This window comes from Hyperolius riggenbachi, chromosome 1 (assembly GCF_040937935.1).
Source record: "Hyperolius riggenbachi isolate aHypRig1 chromosome 1, aHypRig1.pri, whole genome shotgun sequence".
In the NCBI taxonomy this organism is placed as follows: domain Eukaryota; kingdom Metazoa; phylum Chordata; class Amphibia; order Anura; family Hyperoliidae; genus Hyperolius; species Hyperolius riggenbachi.
In genome coordinates this window covers 534,537,871-534,559,839 of record NC_090646.1, presented here as the reverse complement: position 1 = coordinate 534,559,839, position 21,969 = coordinate 534,537,871, and positions in this window count along the sequence as shown.

The window sequence follows — 21,969 nt, the reverse complement described above, 5'->3', positions numbered from 1 at the left end:
CTATTAGTACAACCCACGGTACTCAAGTACCGTGAGGGTTGCTACAGTAACATGCATTACCATAGCAACACATGTGTTACTTGAGTACTGCGGGTCTCGCAAATAGTGTAACTTACTGGCAGTAGTAACGGTAATATTGCCTAGATTGTTGGCGCACAGCAATATTACTCCTGCTTTGTGACCGTGAATTCTTAATTCATTGGAATTCAAAGATTTGATTTCAAAACTGAATTCTTTGAATTCTGAGTATTTTGCATTGATGTCTATGGCACAGACTTTCCTAGTTAATTGCAAAGCCTCCAAACATGATAACAGGGCTGATTTACATACCTCTCCAGTTGCTGTCAGTTTCTGTTATGTTTATATGTTTAAACCATTCTTTATGCTGGCTGATATCTATGGGGAGATCCTTAACTACTTGGATTTCACAGCCTTGTATGTAGAACCTATGCACTTTATGCATACAAACGTGGTCAAAGCATCTGGTAAGTCATCACACACATGGAGTGGTGGTGAGACGAACCACTGAGAAACTAGACATCTGTGGATATGCTAGCACTGAATTGTGTATTTAGATGTTGTGAACCTGCAGAAAGATTCACTTTTAATACTGCACGCTACAAACATGAAGATGTTTTTAACTAATGTTAAGTTGAGCAAGAGAAAGTATGTCCAGTTATTGAATGGAGAAATGGGTGTGTCAGTGCTGTCAGGATGTCACACATTACTTGGAAATGTCACCCATTACTTGGAAATGAACTCTGCAGGGGATTGCATGCTCTTCATATGGGACTCCGGTGGCATTTGTAAAATTTTTCTGATTGGACTAAAGTGTGGGTATATATGACAATGCCAGGAATAAGTGAGCTCTGATAACGGCAAAGACATAATCCTACAAAAAGTCACCCAGTTATTCATGTGACCAAGATTGGGAAGATATAAGGCCTTGTTCATATCATACGCACTTCTGTGCGCATTTGGAAGCGCGTATGACGTGGTGACACACAAAAACAGCAGAAGGGCATAGACAGCCCTTCTACCGTTCACATCTACTGCGCTGCGCAGCAGTACGATGCCCTATGATGCGCTTGCGTACTGCTGCCTGCACTTTGCCCGCAAGCGCAGAGCTGACCCATCACTGTCAATGGAAGGGATCAGCAGTGCAGCGGGCAGCGGCGCAGATGGCGTGCGATCGTACGTGTTGCGCAGTGTATGTGAATGAGGCCTAACACAAATAAATGTTTGCAGCTTCTTTTCTTTCTCTTGATACTTATTGGCTAGACTAACCACACAGCCACCCCTTCCCTCTGAGAGATAACATACTTGGCTTTTAGGCCACATTCACAGTGGTGTGTTGTGGTGTAACGGCCACTTTGCAATATGGCACACCATACTGCAATGCAACACCTATGCAATGTTCACAGCTCAGCAGGAGTGTGCAGTACAACGGGTTCAGTATTGTAATGCGCTGCAGCATGTTACCGCTAAAAGCACGCATTATCAGTAAAAGTGGAGCATACTTTTCACTGTCTGTATGCCTCACTGTACCCAACACAACACAAGCATAGCATGCAGTGCCACTGTCCCTAGCTCCTTACTAGCTTCCAAAGACACTCAGGTTTCAAATTTAAAACTCAGTTTAAATAAAAGTTTAGATAAAGTGTCAAGTAATTACATAAGAAAAATCACTAGCTTTAACTACCTCCATTAATAGCACAACTGGAAAAAAATAAGTCTCATCCCCTATACAGCCACTGTAATCAAAGCAGTCATTTTGCTCCAACAAACAGGGGTGCTCGGATACCCCTTTTTAAAATCCGAATTGATTCGGATCCGGATACCCAGATATCCGGATCCGAATCGGATATCCGAATCCAAACTTTTTTGGTATCCGACTAAACTCGGACATCCGAACCCAATATCCGTCTGGATTCGGATATCCGGATAGAAAACCGTAAGTCACCTGAAAATGGCTTAAAATGCTTCCAAAAGTCTCTTCAAATGGCAAAAAACCCTTTCGGGGGTCTCTCTCTCTCTCTCTCGCGGCCTGGATGCCTTCGAAAGGGATTTATGCAATTGAAGGTGATTTTGGCTTCTGCTCAGATATCTGAACTAACTATCCGCCCGGATTTCGGATTTCAGATGGGAAATTTGAGTTTGTCGGATAGTGCTATTCAGATTTTAAAAAATATCCGAATTGCTATTCAAAGTTCGGATAGTGGAAAAAGTTCGAATTATCTGGGTAGTTCGGATATTCGAAATCTTGCTGAGCACCACTGCCAACAAAGTACCTCCTCTAGAGCTGCTATAAGCTAAAACTAATGGGCAACCTTCAAACTGAGATTTTTTGTTACAAATCTTCTTTTGTTTTTGCGTGTTTTTGTAATGAAAATTTTTGGAATGCAAATTTTACATGTACACCATATTTATAAATCAATATTAATAATAATTATAATAATAATATATAGAAATGTATTAATTTAACTTTCATTTTGCATTCCTGTTTTTAGATTGCTATACTGAAAATTTGCAATTCCCATTGGCTTGCACTGTATGTGAATTGGATGTCAGTTGTGAAAAAAAGCATATATACCAGACAAATGTTTTCTGGAGAAGATACGCATCTGTAAATATGGCTTAAGACCTCTTTTATAGGGGAGGCTGAGGCATTTTTTGCTCCCATTCACTGGCTGGGCTCTTGCTAGCATTCGACACGGGCAGTGGACAGGCAGCCCCCCTTTGAAGTTACATCTGAACGCAGTGATTTCCATCCTCAAACATGACATGTTCTTTTTTTTTTCTCTCCTGGAAACACCACCATGCATATAACAAAGTCATGCATGATTTTAAAACGCTGCCATTCCGCTGGATTATATAGCAGCCAAAAAGCCCTTGAACCTGGCAGCCAGGAGGATGAACTGCCTGATAAGCATGCACATGGCTAATTAATATTCACTGCACTCAGTGGCGTGCAGTGTTTACTTCCTTGAGTGGCTGCTCTGTGCGGCGATTGGCCGGGCGGGACCACGTGATGCCGCATGCGTCCAAGAGTGCGCATCACGGATGCCAGAGTGAGCTGCACAACGCGGCTCACTCTGACGTCCACATCAGAGAGCACCAGGCGTTGCGTTAGAGGCACGTTATGCGACCTTAACGTCCCCTAAAACGCAACGTCTTGGTGTGAAACCAGCCTAAAGCTACTCAAGACAGAAAAAACATCATGCCGTTTTTCTGCAAGGGGCAGGGCTACCTGCAAAAAGCCAGCGGACACGGAGACCCGAGACTGATTCACAAGTAGAAGACCCATTAGGTAACTATAACTTTTTAGGAAAAGAGAACCTGTGGAATGAGCAATTAACAATGGTAGTTATAGAATGTACTACTATGCAAAATTCAAGCTTATCACTAGTTAAAGGGATACTGTAGGGGGGTCGGGGGAAAATGAGCTGAACTTACCCGGGGCTTCTAATGGTCCCCCGCAGACATCCTGTGTTGGCGCAGCCACTCCCCAATGCTCCGGCCCCGCCTCCGGTTCACTTCTGGAATTTCTGACTTTAAAGTCAGAAAACCACTGCGCCTGCGTTGCCGTGTCCTCGCTCCTGCTGATGTCACCAGGAGTGTACTGCGCAGACACAGACCATACTGGGCCTGCGCTGTGCGCTCTTGATGACATCAGCGGGATCGAGAACACGGCATCGCAGGCGCAGTGGTTTTCTGACTTTAAAGTCAGAAATTCCAGAAGTGAACCGGAGGCGGGGCCGGAGCATTGTTGAGCGGCTGCGCGGGCGCAGGATGTCTGCGGGGGACCATTAGAAGCCCCAGGTAAGTTCAGCTCATTTTCCCCCGACCCCCCTACAGTATCCCTTTAACACATGGGCAATTGTGAAAGCAAAGGTCCCCAATAAGGATCCCCTCTACATGAGAACATTAGGAAGTACACTGCATCATGGCCAGGGCTGTATTTACCATAAGGCACTGTAGGCCTACAGGCGCCTGATGGTGGAAAGGCGACTCCCTCCCCTAGTGCCTCCCTCCCTCCTTCCCTATGCAAAGTCCCAAGCATAGCGTAAATGAGAGGTTACTCACCTCTTCTCGGCATTCCACTGACAAGTTCTCCCTTCAGGTAGCCAGAGGTTTCCTCAGTATTAGCTACCAATGATGGGCAAGGGTGGTAAGGGAGATGTGACAGCTGGGCCTTCCAGCACACTTGCCGTGCGGTTCAGCAGGTGGTTTGTAGGTTCATGGAGGGCAAAGTCTAGGGTGCTAGGACAACTGTGCCTATAGGCTCCTGTGATGTAAATCCAGGCCTGGCCATGACCTGTAGAAGCCTAACTTGCCAAAGGTTGGGAAGCTTTGCTGGTTCTCATCTAAAGGATTTACCAAGATTCTCTAGATCTGCAAAACATTGCAGAACAGTGGAAAACCCAGGTAATCTCTTTAAACTTGACAAGGATTGATTACAAAATGTCTGTTATTATACCATATATGAGAAGTCTGCAACCCTAGTCTGGGTCACAGCAGACCTTAGTTATCAAATATTGCTAAACAATCTGTGAAATAGCATTGGTGAGATTGCACTAATTGGGCAAGAAATGTTTGCTATAAATCCAGGTTGCAAAATCCCCTGCTGTGACCCAGGCAAAGGTTGCAAGCTTTTGATACCTAACAACAGACTGTCCGAGTTTGCTAAATTACTTTTGACTTGTTTTGTACCATTCTACAGTGTTATCTACTCATTCATAGTTACATAGAGGAGTATTCACCATGCAATGATAAAATTGCTGTGCGCAGGGAGCACACAGCAATTGTACCAGTACTTTTGACAGGTACGCAATTAGCGCAATGTGCGTTACCTAGGTAACATCATGTACTTTTCCAGGGCACCAAGCTATGCCGCATGGGCAACACGTGTTACGTACCTGTCAGAAATACCAGTAAAATTGCAGTGCGCTCCCTGCTGCATAATTAATACGCTCAATAGCTATTTAGGTTGAAAATAAAAAATACAGTGGCTTGCAAAAGTATTCAGCCCCCTTGAAGTTTTCCACATTTTGTCACATTACTGCCACAAACATGAATCAATTTTATTGGAATTTCATGTGAAAGACCAATACAAAGTGGTGTACATGTGAGAAGTGGAACGAAAATCATACATGATTCCAAACAATTTTTACAAATCAATAACTGCAAAGTGGGGTGTGCGTAATTATTCAGCCCCCTTTGGTCTGAGTGCAGTCAATTGCCCATAGACATTGTCTAATGTCAGTACAAATACAGCTGCTCTGTGATGGCTTCAGAGGTTGTCTAAGAGAATCTTGGGAGCAACAACAGCATGAAGTCCAAAGAACACACCAGACAGGTCAGGGATAAAGTTATTGAGAAATTTAAAGCAGGCTTAGGGTACAAAAAGATTTCCAAAGCCTTGAACATCCCACGGAGCACTGTTCAAGTGATCATTCAGAACGGGAAGGAGTATGGCACAACTGTAGACCTACCAAGACAAGGCTGTCCACCTAAACTCACAGGCCGAACAAGGAGAGTGCTAATCAGAAATGCAGTCAAGAGGCCCATGTTGACTCTGGACGAGCTGCAGAGATCTACAGCTCAGGTGGGGGAATCTGTCCATAGGACAACTATTAGTCGTGCACTGCACAAAGTTGGCTCTTATAGAAGAGTGACAAGAAGAAAGCCATTGTTAACAGAAAAGCATAAGAAGTCTCGTTTGCAGTTTGCCACAAGCCATGTGGGGGACACAGCAAACATGTGTAACAAGGTGCTCTGGTCGGATGAGACCAAAATGGAACTTTTTGGCCAAAATGCAAAACGCTATGTGTGGCAGAAAACTAACAATGCACATCACTCAAAACACACCATCCCGACTGTCAAATATGGTGGTGGCAGCATCATGCTCTGGGGTTGCTTTTCTTCAGCAGGGACAGGGAAGCTGGTCAAAGTTGATAGGAAGATGGATGGAGCCAAATACAGGGCAATCTTGGAAGAAAACCTCTTGGAGTCTGCAAAAGACTTGAGACTGGGGAGGAGGTTCACCTTCCAGCAGGACAACGACCCTAAACATAAAGCTAGGGCAACAATGGAATGGTTTAAAATAAAACATATCCATGTGTTAGAATGGCCCAGTCAAAGTCCAGATCTAAATCCAATCGAGAATCTGTGGCAAGATCTGAAAACTGCTGTTCACAAACGCTGTCCATCTAATCTGACTGAGCTGGAGCTGTTTTGCAAAGAAGAGTGGGCAAGGATTTCAGTCTGTAGATGTGCAAAGCTGGTAGAGACATACCCTAAAAGACTGGCAGCTGTAATTGCAGCAATAGGTGGTTCTACAAATTATTGACTCAGGGGACTGAATAATTACGCACACTCCACTTTGCAGTTATTGATTTGTAAAAAATGTTTGGAATAATGTATGATTTTCGTTCCGCTTCTCACGTGTACACCACTTTGTATTGGTCTTTTACGTGGAATTCCAATGTTGAGCCTGTCTGCACTTTAATCAATCAAACCTTAATTTCCAATAGGTGTGAAGAATCAGCTGGCTTGAAGAGGCTATAGTCTCCATTTAACCTATGAGTTGTCCTTTTAACAATTTACTGGAGTTGGCACACTTTTGTCAAGTAGAGATGGCCCAAACGGTTTGCATGCAAATTTGTTTGCGCGAACAATGCGGGTTCGACCCGCCCCCTATACTAAATCATTGGGCTAAACTTTGACCCTCTACATCACAGTCAGCAGATACATGGCAGCCAATCAGGCTGCACTCCCTCCTGGAGCCCCCCCTCCTTATAAAAGGCAGCAACGTTGGCCATGTTCTCACTCTGTCTGCTGCCTGTAGTGAGATATAAGGGAGAGACATTGCTGGAGAGATAGGGAAAACTTAGTTAGGTCTTGTTAGCTTGCTCTTTGCTGATATTTGTTGCTGAAAAGCACCACAACAGCTCTTTAAAAAGCTAGTGTTCTTGTGATGTGTTTTGTGTGTGTGTGTGTGTGTGCGCCACTGACACTGCCTATACAGCCCTGTCTGTCACAGCTGGCCCTTGCTAATTGCTATACTGTGCCAGGCCCAGCACATTCAGTGCATACCTTTTCACTGCACCTGTGTGACTGCACATTGTATTATGCCACCAGACACTGCATACCTTTCATTGCATCTGTGTGACTGGCTGCACATTGTATTATAGCAGCAGTCAGTGCATACCTTTTCACTGCACCTGTGTGACTGCACATTGCATTATACCACCAGTCACTGCATACCTTCAACTGCAAGCAGGTAGAAAAATGCAGAAAAGTCGGCACTGCTGGTACTTCGTACATTTATTCTTCACAGGTGGCAAACATCATATGGATACATGCATGAAAAAAAGTATTGGACATACCATATTGTTGGAGGCTGTGACAGGTGGTGGGTGCAGGGCACAGAGTAGCCTTACGGCCGTTTCGCGCTGGCAATGCGCTTCTACGGAGGCTGTAAAATGCGGATGGGCTGGCCGGGTCATATACCTTTCCGTGCGGTGTATTTCCACCTATTGGGGCCGCCCCTCACACTCCCTACAAGCCAAAACACGCGCTGGGACGCAATATGCGTTCCGGCAGTGACTCAAGAGGGAGGTGACACCTACGGGAGGCGGATGGCTGTGCAGTCCAAATCTCTATTAGCTGGCTGCATTGCTATTGCAAAAATCCATCCGTATCCATGTTGGCGCCATCTTGTGGCCAAAAACTAGACTGCTGCTACTCAAAAAAAAATAGATATCTGGACCACGTCCTGAGGCCATTGCTCAGTTTAGTCCCCTCCCATCTAGTGGACACCATGGATGTCCTTAGGGGAGTGGAGAACTATCCATGGCATGAAGGCGATTACCTCGCGGCCATCGACGTGGAAAGCCTGTACAGCAGAATCCCCCACAATCTGGGGCTTGTCGCGATCAGAAGGTTCCTTGACCGCACCGACAAGGATGAAAATTTTAAAAACTTCATATGCGAATGTTTAGAGTTTGTGTTAACCCACAACTCTTTTGTTTTCGACGGTAAATGGTACTGGCAGACGTCTGGTACTGCCATGGGGACAGCTGTCTCGTGTACCTACGCTAATTTGTTCCTCGCTTGGTGGGAAGAGGAGTACATACACTCGCCCACCAATCCCTTTCGTGATCAGCTTGGGGCGTGGTCCAGGTATGTGGACGACGTACTGGTGTTTTGGTCTGGGACTTGTGCTACCTTTGAGGAATTCTTGCATTACATTAATGCTAACGAGGCAAATATGGCCTTCACCGCCAATATAGCGCATGATAAAATGACATTCTTGGATCTGGAACTGGTGATCAAAGATGGTCACCTAATCACAAGAGGATTCCGGAAGGCAACAGCATCTAATGCGTTGCTTTATAACACTAGTTTCCACCCAGAGCACATTACTCGTACCCTTCCTTACGCCCAGTTCCTCCGATTACGCCGTAACAACGCACTCGACGAAGATTTCCGCCGACAGTCGGAGGAGCTGGGCGGAAGACTAATAGCAAGAGGCTATTCAGAAGACCTCATCCAACAGGCCTTTAAAAAGGCAAATTCTTGTGATAGGAAGATGCTATTAACTAATCCAAAAAGGAAGACTAATGTTATGTCGAGAAAAGTGCCACTTTCCTTTGACTATACGGCAATGGCCAATCAAATCAAATCTACAGTCACCAGAAACTGGGACATTCTTTTGAGGGATCCTCTTCTTAAACCTTTGGTAGTAGATGGCCCCCTTTTCTCCTTCAGACGTGCTCCCACAGTAGGCTCATTCATCAGCAAAAGTGAATTTACCACTGTACAAAAACTCACTTGGTTGGATCAACTCAAACCTCATGGCAATTATAAGTGTGGTCATTGCCTTTCGTGCAATCAGCTTAACGTCGGGAACAGCTTCCAACTGGGGCCAGTGCGACGGAAAGCGAGCACTTTTTTTACGTGTCAGACGAAATTTGTCGTCTATGCCATCTGGTGCCCGTGCAATCGATTTTACGTAGGGGAAACTACGAGGGCAATGACCAGACGTTTTAGAGAGCATTTCAACTCAATCAAGTCAGGGCACGGATCCCCAAGACTGATCAATCACATTAGGGATACACATGGTAGTGACCCCACTGTTATGAGGTTTGCAGGAATCCTCCATATCCCCATACTAAGAAGAGGGGGAGACCGAGAGAGAAAACTTAAAAGAGAAGAAGTACTTCTAATTCTGAGGACTGATGCTATGGGCCCATTAGGCCTAAATGATTACACAGATATGTCGTGTTTCTTGGACCCTTAAAAGATTCTTTGTATGTAGTGATTGGAGAGCTGGACTACGTTCCACCTGCTTCCTACCCTCCTGTCCGGATGTGTGTTCTTTCCTCCACCCTCCTTCCCTGTCCCCCCGTTCCTTCCCTTCCCTTTCCTTCCCTCCTTTATCCCGCCTTCCTTTCCCATTTTTCCTCCCCCTTTCCCACGTCCCAACGCCAGGCCACTAGTGTATATGCCTTTTAGGTTTTATATTTTACTAGGATTTCTAATTATTTAAGCAATAATGATCCAAAAGGAAAAATAATAATCATTATGTTGAGATTATGGTCCAATTAATTTTAATGCCCCCATAGATTTCCACTCTTGCCCTCCCAATTATGCTCACTATTTGTGCGCATTTTTAACTCACACTAGTATGATACCTTTAAACGTTGTTCTGTAATTAGGCAATGTTTTATAATTCCTGCCACTCCCATCTCAATGCACCTAATATGAGTGTTGAAAAATTTTTTTTCACTAAGTAATAATTGGAGCTTAGCACACACTAATTGCACTATGCATTACATGCACTTTTTTTGAGTAGCAGCAGTCTAGTTTTTGGCCACAAGATGGCGCCAACATGGATACGGATGGATTTTTGCAATAGCAATGCAGCCAGCTAATAGAGATTTGGACTGCACAGCCATCCGCCTCCCGTAGGTGTCACCTCCCTCTTGAGTCACTGCCGGAACGCATATTGCGTCCCAGCGCGTGTTTTGGCTTGTAGGGAGTGTGAGGGGCGGCCCCAATAGGCGGAAATACACCGCACGGAAAGGTATATGACCCGGCCAGCCCATCCGCATTTTACAGCCTCCGTAGAAGCGCATTGCCAGCGCGAAACGGCCGTAAGGCTACTCTGTGCCCTGCACCCACCACCTGTCACAGCCTCCAACAATATGGTATGTCCAATACTTTTTTTCATGCATGTATCCATATGATGTTTGCCACCTGTGAAGAATAAATGTACGAAGTACCAGCAGTGCCGACTTTTCTGCATTTTTCTACCTGCTTTCAATTGATTCTATCCACAAGCCAGAGCACGCTGTCTCCGTGTTTAGAGGCTGAAGCTCCTGCCGAAGATCCCTCTTATATGCCTAGTGTACTGTAGTGCCGACCCTTTCCTCCTCTTCCTCCCTCCCCTATACCTTCAACTGCATCTGTGTGACTGGCTGCACATTGTATTATAGCAGCAGTCAGTGCATACTGACTGCATCCTTTCACTGCATACATTTCCTTTCACTGCATACCTTTCACTGTATCTGTGTGACTGGCTGCACATTGTATTATAGCAGCAGTTAGTGCATACTTTTCACAGCACCTGTGTGACTGCACATTGTATTATACCACCAGTCACTGCATACCTTTCACTGCATCTGTGTGACTGCACATTGTATTATACCAGCAGTCAGTGTATACCTTTCACTGCATCTGTGTGACTGCACAGTATATTATACCAGCAGTCAGTGTATACCTTTCACTGCATCGGTGTGACTGCACAGTATATTATACCAGCAGTCAGTGTATACCTTTCACTGCATCGGTGTGACTGCACATTGTATCATACCAGCAGTCAGTGTATACCTTTCACTGCATCTGTGTGACTGCACATTGTATTATAGCAGCAGTCAGTGTATACCATTCACTGCATCTGTGTGACTGCACATTGTATTATACCTGGCAGTCAGTGCATACCTTTCACTGCACCTGTGTGACTGCACATTGTATTATACCTGGCAGTCAGTGTATACCTTTCACTGCATCTGTGTCACTGCACATTGTATTATAGCAGCAGTCAGTGTATACCATTCACTGCATCTGTGTGACTGCACATTGTATTATACCAGCAGTCAGTGTATACCTTTCACTGCATCTGTGTGACTGCTCATTGTATTATACCACCAGTCACTGCTTACCTTTCACTGCATCTGTGTGACTGCACATTGTATTATACCTGGCAGTCAGTGCATACCTTTCACTTGAATGGATGGCAGATTCGCCCTCGATAACAGATTCTCGTTAAAGGATTTCAAGTGTATTCATCTCATCATTATACAGCAGGACCTCGAAAGAGACCTCCTCTATTGTTATCTTTCGTCATTACCTCCCTGAGTCGGGACTTGCATGCCGTGCCTGCTGCCTTCCTTGGATGTGTTTTGGTAGCCATTTCTCAGGCTCCCACTCTGGACCGGAATTGAACCCTGATTCCCATACCTTTCACTGCTTCTGTGTGACTGCACACTGTTTTATATACCAGTAAGTGCATACCTTTCACTGCATCTGTGTGACTGCACACTGTATTATACCAGCAGTTCCTGCTCCTCTGCCCACAGCAGCCAGGTGTCCATTAAGGAAATCTTTGAGCGAAAGAAGCCAATGTCTGCCAGTCACCCTCTTGCCCGGCATCTGACAACTGGCTTAGCGGAACTGTTAGCTCGCCAGCTGTTACCATACCAGCTGGTGGACTCTGAGGCCTTCCGAAAATATGTGGCGATTGGGACACCGCAGTGGAAGATACCAGGCAGCAATTATCTTTCTAAAAAGGCGATACCCAAACTGTATCGTGATGTTGAAAGGCAAGTGGTGTCATCTCTGGCACAGTGTTTGGGTCAAGGGACCATCTGACCACAGATGCCTGGTCTGCAAAGCACGGTCAGGGCAGATACATTACTTATACAGCACATTGGGTCCTTCCTTGGATGTGTGGTGGTAGCCATTTCTCTGGCTCCCACTCCGGACCCCTGGACTACTGGGTGCGCAGGCTTGACCTGTGGCCAGACCTAGACTAAGTCAGTCCCCACACAGCACCTCTGCCTGTCAGCCAGCCGCTGCTGCCTGCCTCAAGACTAAGTCAGTCCCCACACAGCATCTCTGCCTGCAGGCTGCTTGACTGCCTTCTCTGCCACCACTAACAGGGTTCAGGACTCCAGGTAGTTAACAAAAAGAATAATCATTTTTCTGGTGCGTGTACATGCCTGCCTAATTTTTCAGGCTGCACTGCGGCTGCAACAACAAAACAAAAGACATGTACATGTGTCAATTCCCCTTCGTGATCATTACCTTGCCACAGTAAAGGGGCTTGCGTATCACAATGAAGCAATTACCTATATGAGTGTGATGGGGGGCACACCCAAGATAATAAGGTCTTTGCTTCATTGTAGACAGATCAAATTCGATCAGCTGGACAGTCACTGTTGTGCTACTTTAGCCCGACCGTATGGGCTTGAAAACCGCCATCACCTGCACTTTCGCCATCATGCGCACCAGTTCAGCATGGCCATCGCTACACGAACAGCTGTTTGCGGTGTGTTACACAGTGAGTTTGGTCTGTCAGTGTGAAGCAGTACACTAATTACACTACCTGATTGATGTATATACACGCAAGGTGTTTTAAAGCACTTTGTGCCTCCAATTTAGCAATGTAATGTGATTTCTGCCTTTAAAACCCTGCTCTGCCTCAAATCCATGATTTTCCCCGGGACTTTGGCATCTATCCCACTCCGCAATGCCCCCCTCCAGGTGTTAGACCCCTTGAAGCATCTTTTCCATCACTTTTGTGGCCAGAATTAGTGTTTGTAGTTTTGAAAGTTCGCCTGCCCATTGAAGTCTATTGTGGTTCACATGGTCCGTGTGAATACGAACTTTTGCGGAAGTTCGCGTTCGAGGTTCGCAAACCCAAAATCGGAGGTTCGAGCCATCTCTACTGACAAGACAAGACATTATTTATATTGCACTTTTCTTATGGCAGACTCAAAGTCTTTAAGGGCTGCAGCCACATAGGCGCACTCCATGGGCAACCAGGATCATTATGGAGCCTTGCCCAAAGACCCCTTACTGTCTTATATACTGGCTTGAGCTGGGATTTAAACCCTGGTTAAAGGCTTAAATCCTACATCAAAGGCAACAGCCTTAATCAGTACGCTATCCAGCAGACCAGCGACCAGTGACCAGCAACCAACAACCAGCGACCAGTTGATGCTGATCAGTGGATTGGCTCTTAGCACAGACTCCCTTCTTAGGCTCTATTCCCTATTAATGTCAGCTTGACATGTGGACATTAGCGATGACCAATTAATTAGATGTTAATACTTTTATGGAAATGTATGCATTGTGGAAGTGGACCAATTGCATGCAGCAAAATTTTAAATCTGCAACCGCGTGCATAAAATTTACATCAACTCAGCATATCATAGACCTTTATGGTCAGCTAAGAGGGTTGCGTTTAGTAGCTCTCTAGGTAATAATAGTCTAGATTTTATCCCTGAAATACTGGATTTCCAGTACTCAGAAATTTGTATATTTTTTTTTTTGTTTGTTAAAGAGTAGGTTTGTGTCTCAGGCACTCATTTACTCATCAGAATCACAGAAAAATCATCTGCTTTAGGGTCAAATTGGGCCGACCAACCAAAAAGCTTACAATATAACAGATCTGACTAAGCAGTGATTTGCTATAGCTTCTTAAACGTGTAGAATTTCATGCATTTCTTGTGGAGGCTGAGCTCTCCTACCTGCTTAGATTTCACGTGCAATTTATGCAAATAATTCATTGCCTGCAGCCAATCTGCTTTCAATGGCAGAGAAGCCCCCCTCCTCTTCTGTGAATGTCTGAGCTTGTATAGCCACCTAGTTAGTTACAGCTTTCTCCCTACTTCTCCTCCCCTCCTGCTGCTCTTATAGCTGTGTGAGGCAGAGATAATGTGTGCAGTATTCTGTACAGCATGTGCATGTGTGTGAGTGCAAGGGAGATCTGATCTCTTTCCCTCTTTTGTCTGCTTTGCAGCTGCTTTATATTTCTCCCTTCCTGCACAGAAACTCTTCTACTTTCATCTGCCTCCCAAACCAGTGGGCTACTTCTAGTAAGGAGCTCATGCTTGATTGTACTCATAAAGGGATCTGATTTGCACCAATAACACTTTAAACAAATTCACTCCTTCACTGCTAAAGGAATACTTGAACCCAAAGTCATAATTTTCCCTTTTTTGCCCCCCTTCAATAAATCCACACAGGCGACGGTGGAAAAAAAGGCAAAGTTGTTCCCTGGGCAGTGATTCACTAACTTTGCTGGAAAAAAAAAGCTGGTGAAGCAAGCAACACACATTGGCAGATTTAAGACTTTTTCAGCGTCTGCTCCATGTGTTTAGACCATTAAGTGGATGGGGCAAGGAAAAGGGATGGGACTGCACTGCAACTGCTGCCTTGTCTATCTGTTCATGTGTATCCTGTCATGTAAGATCAGCACAGGTAGGTTCAAAGCTTGTGTTGTGTGTGTGTGTGTCACTGTGTGTGCCCATGTCTAATGTTGCTGCACTTCTCTCCTTTTTACTCATATAGGCAGCTAATGAAACAGAGAATTTAAGATACACCAATAATTCAGTTCACATGATATGCTTTGTATTATTGCATGGTGGCATTTTATTTTCATTCATGATATGAGTCTTTTAAGTCATAGCGTCTGTGTGTGTGTGTGTGCGCACGTGCGCGTGTGTACCACTGTACAAAACTAGCATGTGTGTGTGTGTGTGTGACTGTACAAAACTAGTGTGTGTGTTACTGTACAATCCTAGCACGTGTGTGTGTGTATGTGTGTGTGTGTGTGACTGTACAAAACTGGCATGTGTGTTACTGTACAAAACTAGCACGTGTGTGTGTGTGTGTGTGTGTGTGTGTGTGTGTGTGTGTGTGTGTGTGACTGTACAAAACTAGTGTGTGTGTTACTGTACAATCCTAGCGTGTGTGTGTGTGTGTGTGTGTGTGTGTGTGACTGTACAAAACTGGCATGTGTGTTACTGTACAAAACTAGCGTGTGTGTGTGTGTGTGTGTGTGTGTGTGTGTGTGTGTGTGTGTGTGTGTGTGTGTGTGTGTGTGTGTGTGTGACTGTACAAAACTAGTGTGTGTGTTACTGTACAATAATAGCATGTGTGTGTGTGTGTGTGTCACTGTACAAAACTGGCAATACAAGAATTTGTAAAATGGTTTTTTTTTTTTTTTTTGTTTTTTTTTTAAAGATTGCTGTACTGTTATCAGACAGTCACGCTGCTTTCACTAGTGTATGGACATTCTTGCCTTTATGATTTCTATTTTTTTTTGGTTTTGTTTTTAGTTTTTTTCAGCATTCAGTTGCTGCTTTTGGAATGTAAATGTTGCTATGTTATCCAAGTAGTTTAATTCAGTGTAGAATATCACCTGAACACCATTACAAGAAGTTTATGTAGTTCAGTGCATGTTCAGATTTTCAGATAGGCATGACTAAACAGACATCTTGCTGAAGGCACATTACACACAGGTTAGCTGTGTCACAATGGGAATTTTCTCAATGAAAAAAAAATGACAGACGTTAATAATGAATGAAACTTGTGCTAATTTTAGTCAAATATGCAACAAGTGTAGGCTTATGAACTGAGAAATGTCAAATTATTTATTAAGCTACGGTGATCTGCACACACTGGAGAAAGTTGTTTATATGATGTTTAAAAACTTCTGTGCTTAGTTAATGAAACAGTAAGCAATGCGCAAGTGCAGCACAGACTGGCAGCCAATTAGAATTCATATCACTTTAGTTCAGTGAAATCTGATTGGCTGTTATAGATTATTGTGCTTCTTCTCAGATTGTGACTGTACTTTTTATTTTTATTGTATGGACGTATTACGATAGAATTCCCGCCAAAATATTTTTTGTTTTGTATTGAATGCAGTAAGCAAAAGTCAAGATTTGGTCCTCTGTCAGTTTCTTGCCCTTGTCTGTGATGACCTTTAAAATATCTACTCCCATTTACTGCATAGGAGAACTCATGGAAAAGCATGTGATCAGTTTAATCAGCTGATAGATTTAAGGCTCTAATTTGCTTGTCATGATCATGTGTTAAACCAGGACATCACCTCAGCAAATCAGAACCTTACAAATCTATCAGCTGATCAAACTGATCACATGCTTCTCCATGAGTTCTCCTGAGCATTGCCATCCCTAGCAATGACCAAAGCAGGAAATGAGAGTTTTCTACCATTCTACAGTGGCAAGAAACTGACATCCCTAGTCATTGCAGAAATCGTGACAGAAAAATATGTGATATCTCCTCAGTAGGCATACAGACAAATCTATAACCTAATAATGAATGTAAAAGTTGTCTTTTCTACTTTAAAAATTTAATATGTTAGTTTTGGTGTCTCAGTTGAGGAGCTTTCCTTTCACTGTTTGTCAAGGTTGGCTCAATCACTCAGACACTTAAACTGAATACTCACCTGATGACGCAGGAAAATGGATCCCAGCGACGTCCCCTGACAACAAGCGTTTCTTGATCCATCTTCCTGCCGATGGGTACATGCAATGTCACAGGATGGCACATGATGGGCACAAACAGGAAGTCAAGTGACTGCTGTACTTTGCTCGGAGCAGGCAGGGATCTTTAAGATATGATCCACCATGACAGTCATTATCGGTGTGCATCGGCAAACATCGTGTGCGTAGCCGTGTGCCTGTACCTATGTCGCAAGATTGTAGAAACGATCACTCGTCGCTCAAAAAAATCTGTAGTGATCAGGAAAATTGTTTTAGAAATCAAGTAGTGGGTATGGGCCTTTAGGAAGTAAGGGGGAATATGTTACATGCCTACTAAGTTATATTTTCATTATTGCCTTTGTATATTGATGTATGGGGAAAAATCCATGCTGAATAACTAATTTACTGGCAAGCCCCCAAACAGAATGTTTTGGTTTTGTGTGTATGAAGAAGCTGGTTTTGCAATAGGTGAGCTTGGTATAGTTGCATAAAACAGGAACACAGGAACCAGATGCTCCAAAAGTGTGCCTCCAATTTTAAAAAATGGATAGCTTGGAGGTCCTCTGTTTTCTTCTGCAGATGAAGTTTTGACCTCTGGAATTCTCTAATCAATGCCAGATTTACATGATAATAAGCTGGGGGGAAAAAAATCAGAATTTCCCTGAGAAGAACAGTGGCAGTCTGGCCTGGATTTACCTCACAGGAGCCTATAGGCACATATGTCCAGGCACCCTAGATTTTGCCCTCCATGAACCTACAAACGCCCCCCGAACTGCAAGTGTGGCCCAGCTCTCACTGCTCCCTTACTTCCTTTGCCTGTCATAGGTAGCTACTGGTGCCCCTTAGCATTAGGTAGCCAAAGGTATCCTTAGTACTAAGTAGCCAGAGGTGCCCCCGAGTATTAGGCAGCTAGAGGTGCCCCAGGAAAGGGAGATCTGGTCAGTGGAATGCAGAGACATGGGTGAGTAACCTCTCATACACCCCCTCCCCCCCCCCCCGTCGGAATTCTGCATGGATGAATTGGGAGGGAGGCACTTGGGCAGGGGAGTGAGACACCTTTCCATCATAGGGCGCCTGTAGGCATGTGTCTACAGTACCTTATGGTGAATCCAGCCCTGATGGCAGTCACCGAAATATTCTTATACCACCTGCGGAAGTTCAAGATCCTAAAACCATTACCTGATAGGATCTGTTGCTGACAGACACTGGTTTACATTACACGGTCCCAGTGACCACAATGATACGTTCTTCTTTTATGCAGATAATAATGTTAAGATTTTTGTTTCATGCACAGATAATAATAATAATGTTTAGATGTGTGGACTTGAGAGTTGCAGCCACTAAGTGCGCATTCAGTAGGACACCTGGAGTGTTAGGGAGTTTTGCCCAAGGGCTCCTTTCTGAGTAGGTAACTGGCTGCAGACGTGATTGGAACCCTGGTGTTTTGTGTCAACTGTCAATGGTGGTGTCTTTAACCAGTGCACTTTCCAGCTCATTTCACAGTCCTGATTTTGCAAAAGGAGATTGTCAGTATGTGAGGAAATACCTTCTGTTGGCTGCCTAAAAAATCTTAGATTTTAGTAGACTAAAGGGTTTTAACCCTTCTTTGGTATAGTGAAAAAAGTAGCAATGGGTGAAATGATTTACTTCCACTTCATCTATATATTCTCAAAAGCAATGGCTAGTCAATTCAAGTAATGAATGAAACAGAAGTGAGATGAAAGCAGCTTGTGTTTTAGTCTATGAGCCTGTAGGTATTTAATGACATATTTGGAGACTACGGTAGTTGAAGTTTTGATCGAAGAATCATCAATCAAAATAGATTTTTCTTTCAATGGGGAGTATGAAAATGAAGCCTAGATACTAATTTTAGGGTTGAATTAACTGGACTATTAAAGTGGACCTGAACTACTGCACAGGACAGATGGAAAACAGAGAAATGCACATAAGGCCACTAAGCCAACCAATATAAGAACAATTGCAATGCATAATGTAGTCAAACAGCCAATGATACTACCATTCACTATCTGATCACATTACGTATTGGAATTATTCTTATGCTAGGTACACACAATGAGATTGTCTGGCATATTCACTGTGAGATTATTTCCAATAAGTCCGATCTGATCTCCCATAGTTTTTCCATTCACTTCTATGGAAAATCAGTCAGAAATCCAATCAGACATGTTGGAAACATTGAATCTCACAGTAAATCTGCCAGAAATCTCTTTGTGAGTACCAGGCAGGCATTATATAATTTAACCAACTGAATGAATGATTCAGAAATATTAAAGTTGACCTGAACTCTTGCACAGGACGGAAGGAACGCATAGAGAAATCCACCCTGTATGTATTTAGAGTTTAGCCTGTCTAATTCCCCCTCATCTGTGACTAATCACAACTGTAATTTGATCCCACAGCTGTGTCAGCTGACTGCCGTGGCAGAGAGCTAATTGGTAAACACAGGATGTTAACAATATCTCTGCTTCCATGAAAGCATGAAGTAGACAGACTGCAGATTTATTGAAGGATTTGTATCAGCTGTAAAAAATAAATGTTTTTCTTTAAAGGTTATTATGCTGTTGCTTATCTTTTAGAGCAGAGAGGAAGTTCTGAGTTCAGGTCCGCTTTAAGAAGCTGTATAGGTAATGTGATCCCCAGAAGTGTGAGAAACAGCCTTGAGCACATCAGGGTTACAAACCAATGTCCCCCTCGCCAAAACATGCAGGACCAGTGACTGGCTTCTAAACAGTCTAAACTGCCCAAGCACCACCCCCACCATCTTTGTGCCTGCAACCCGTGATATATAGATTTAAATAACACAGAGATGGCAGGACTAACAGTCTCCAGATGACTACAGTTACAAAGGCTTGACTAATTCTCAGACACTGGTTTATCTACTGAGGGTGATGGACACAGGTAAGGGAGCATTTACGCGACCTGACAATCTTCAATGTGTGCAAGCATGCTTTTAGCTACTTTTGTGAAGTTGCTCACATGGCTAAAGCCATGTACTGGTATATTATTGCTTGCTTGCTGTGGAAAATTAAGGTTGCCAACTTGTTGCTGCTCATCACTTAAAGGGATACTGTAGGGGGGTCGGGGGTAAATGAGCAGAACTTACCCGGGGCATCTAATGATCCCCCGCAGACATCCTGTGCCCGCGCAGCAACTCACTGATGCTCCAGCCCTGCCTCCGAGTCAATTCTGGAATTTCAGACTTTAAAGTCTGAAAACCACTGCGTCTGCGTTGCCGTGTCCTCGCTCCCGCTGATGTCACCAGGAGCATACTGTGCAGGCCCAGTATGGTCTGTGCCAGCTCAGTACGCTCCTGGTGACATCAGCGGGAGCGAGGATACGGCAACGCAGGCGCAGTGGTTTTTCCGACTTTAAAGTCTGAAATTCCAGAGGTGAACCAGAGGCAGGGCCGGAGCATCGGTGAGTGGCTGCACGGGCACAGGAGGTCTGCGGGGGACCATAAGAAGCCTCGGGTAAGTTCAACTCATTTTCCCCCGACCCCCTACAGTATCCCTTTAAGAGCAGTAAGATCCCTCCATCTCTGTGCTGAATTGCTGAGTCATTGAATAAAGCTAAAGGTGCCCTTTCAATCTTTTCACTAATTGTACCACTTTTATCACCTGAAAATGTCCAAGTACCACCCATGCGCCTGTGCAGTAGGCATACTGACAAGGAGATCTCCGGGGGATCCTATCGCTGGATCCCCTCAAAAGAAGGGGGAAGCCTCTTTAGCATTCAGGGCCTCCCCCCCACCCCCAGGTCCCCGCTGTGCTGTCCTGCAGAATAGTTCAGAGTCAGGCCTCAGATCAGAAAGTGAACTTTGTGGAGGCAAGATAGAATAAGTGGCAGGCAAACCTGTACCACCTGGTCAACAGTAAAGTACCACTGGTGGTACGCGTACCACAGGTTGAAAAGCCATGCCCTAAACCATGCATAAAGTCCCTCCGATGTGGTCTGGAAATGGAAGGCAGAGCTTCACAACTAATCCTGAGGTTTTTTTTCGGGGGGAATATACCTAAGTGATCCAGCAAATCTGAACTGAATTTATACAAAAATGTATACATTTGGTAAACATTGCATGGCAAAAGTTTGCAATCTTGACATAGACATTATAACAATTATAACATAATTATATTATTATTATGTTATAATATATTATACCATAATTATAACATAATGGGAGGTCTTGCTTAGAGATTGGTAAATTAGTGGTTGTAGGGTTGCAGTGCAGCCTCCACAGTGTGATAGCTTTCTTTATTCCTCTGTAAAAAGCCAATCCAATTTTGCTGGATGTCTTATGTTTTCTAGTGTTCTCCAACCTTGAGGAAAAAACTACTTATTTTGTGCATTGGCAGGTAGGTCCACAAAACACCTTACTGATGAAATTCCTCACTACAGAGACAGCTGCACACAAAGCTAAGTTTAGCTTGTTCACTTATAGGCTCAGCCTCAGGACCCCAGTGTCACCCTACTAACAGAATTAATGATACAAAACATACTATGAATGATTATTACTGGAAAAGGAAGAACACCGCTCACCTCACCACCGCATTACCAAGGAGCAGGCCCATGGGCAGCTAGGCCATACAGATACTGAAGAAAGGGAGGAAGCTCCGCTCAACCGGTCAATCAAAAGTCCAATTCCTATTTAAAGATATAAATACTGGACAAGGCAAATCGGCTCATGCATATCGGAGCTTAACACTCGCACCCCAGTCATAGCTAAAAAGCTATACAGTATAGCCTATGGCGACTCAGGGTTTTTAAAAAGTTGGGATTGCGGTGCGCATGCACAGAAGCTCATTTTAACAATATGCTTACATGCACTTCTGCATACCTGAAGCAGGAAATGACCACAAGCGCGCGTCACTTCCTGATTGGAAGATTGTGCCCACTGTACCGCAATTGCAATGTGAAACCAGCCTGAATATTGGTGATGATTAGAATTGCATTATTCCAGTTTTGAAGTAAAAAAAAAAAATCGCACATAAAGTCCAAAAGTATATGAACAAGGCATGCCCATTAAATAGACAGCATTATATAGCAAAATAAAATACTTTTTACAATTGCTTTGTCATTCAGCTATTGCTGCAATCACCTGTGCAATTGCTGAATGGTATGATTCCGTCAAAAGTGCAAGCTTTTGCACTATCGGAGTCATACTTGCACACATGCATGGCTCCACTGAAATGAACAGGGTTACAGTTCTTGTTTTAGCATGTTTCCCTTATTTGCTGCTAGCCATCACAGAGGTCTGGGGACCAACCCACACATTTACCAAATACATTTGTTGAGGCTGGGCAGTCAATCCCCAAAATATCCCTTGTGACAATATTGTGGATGTGCATTCCTAGTTGAAATT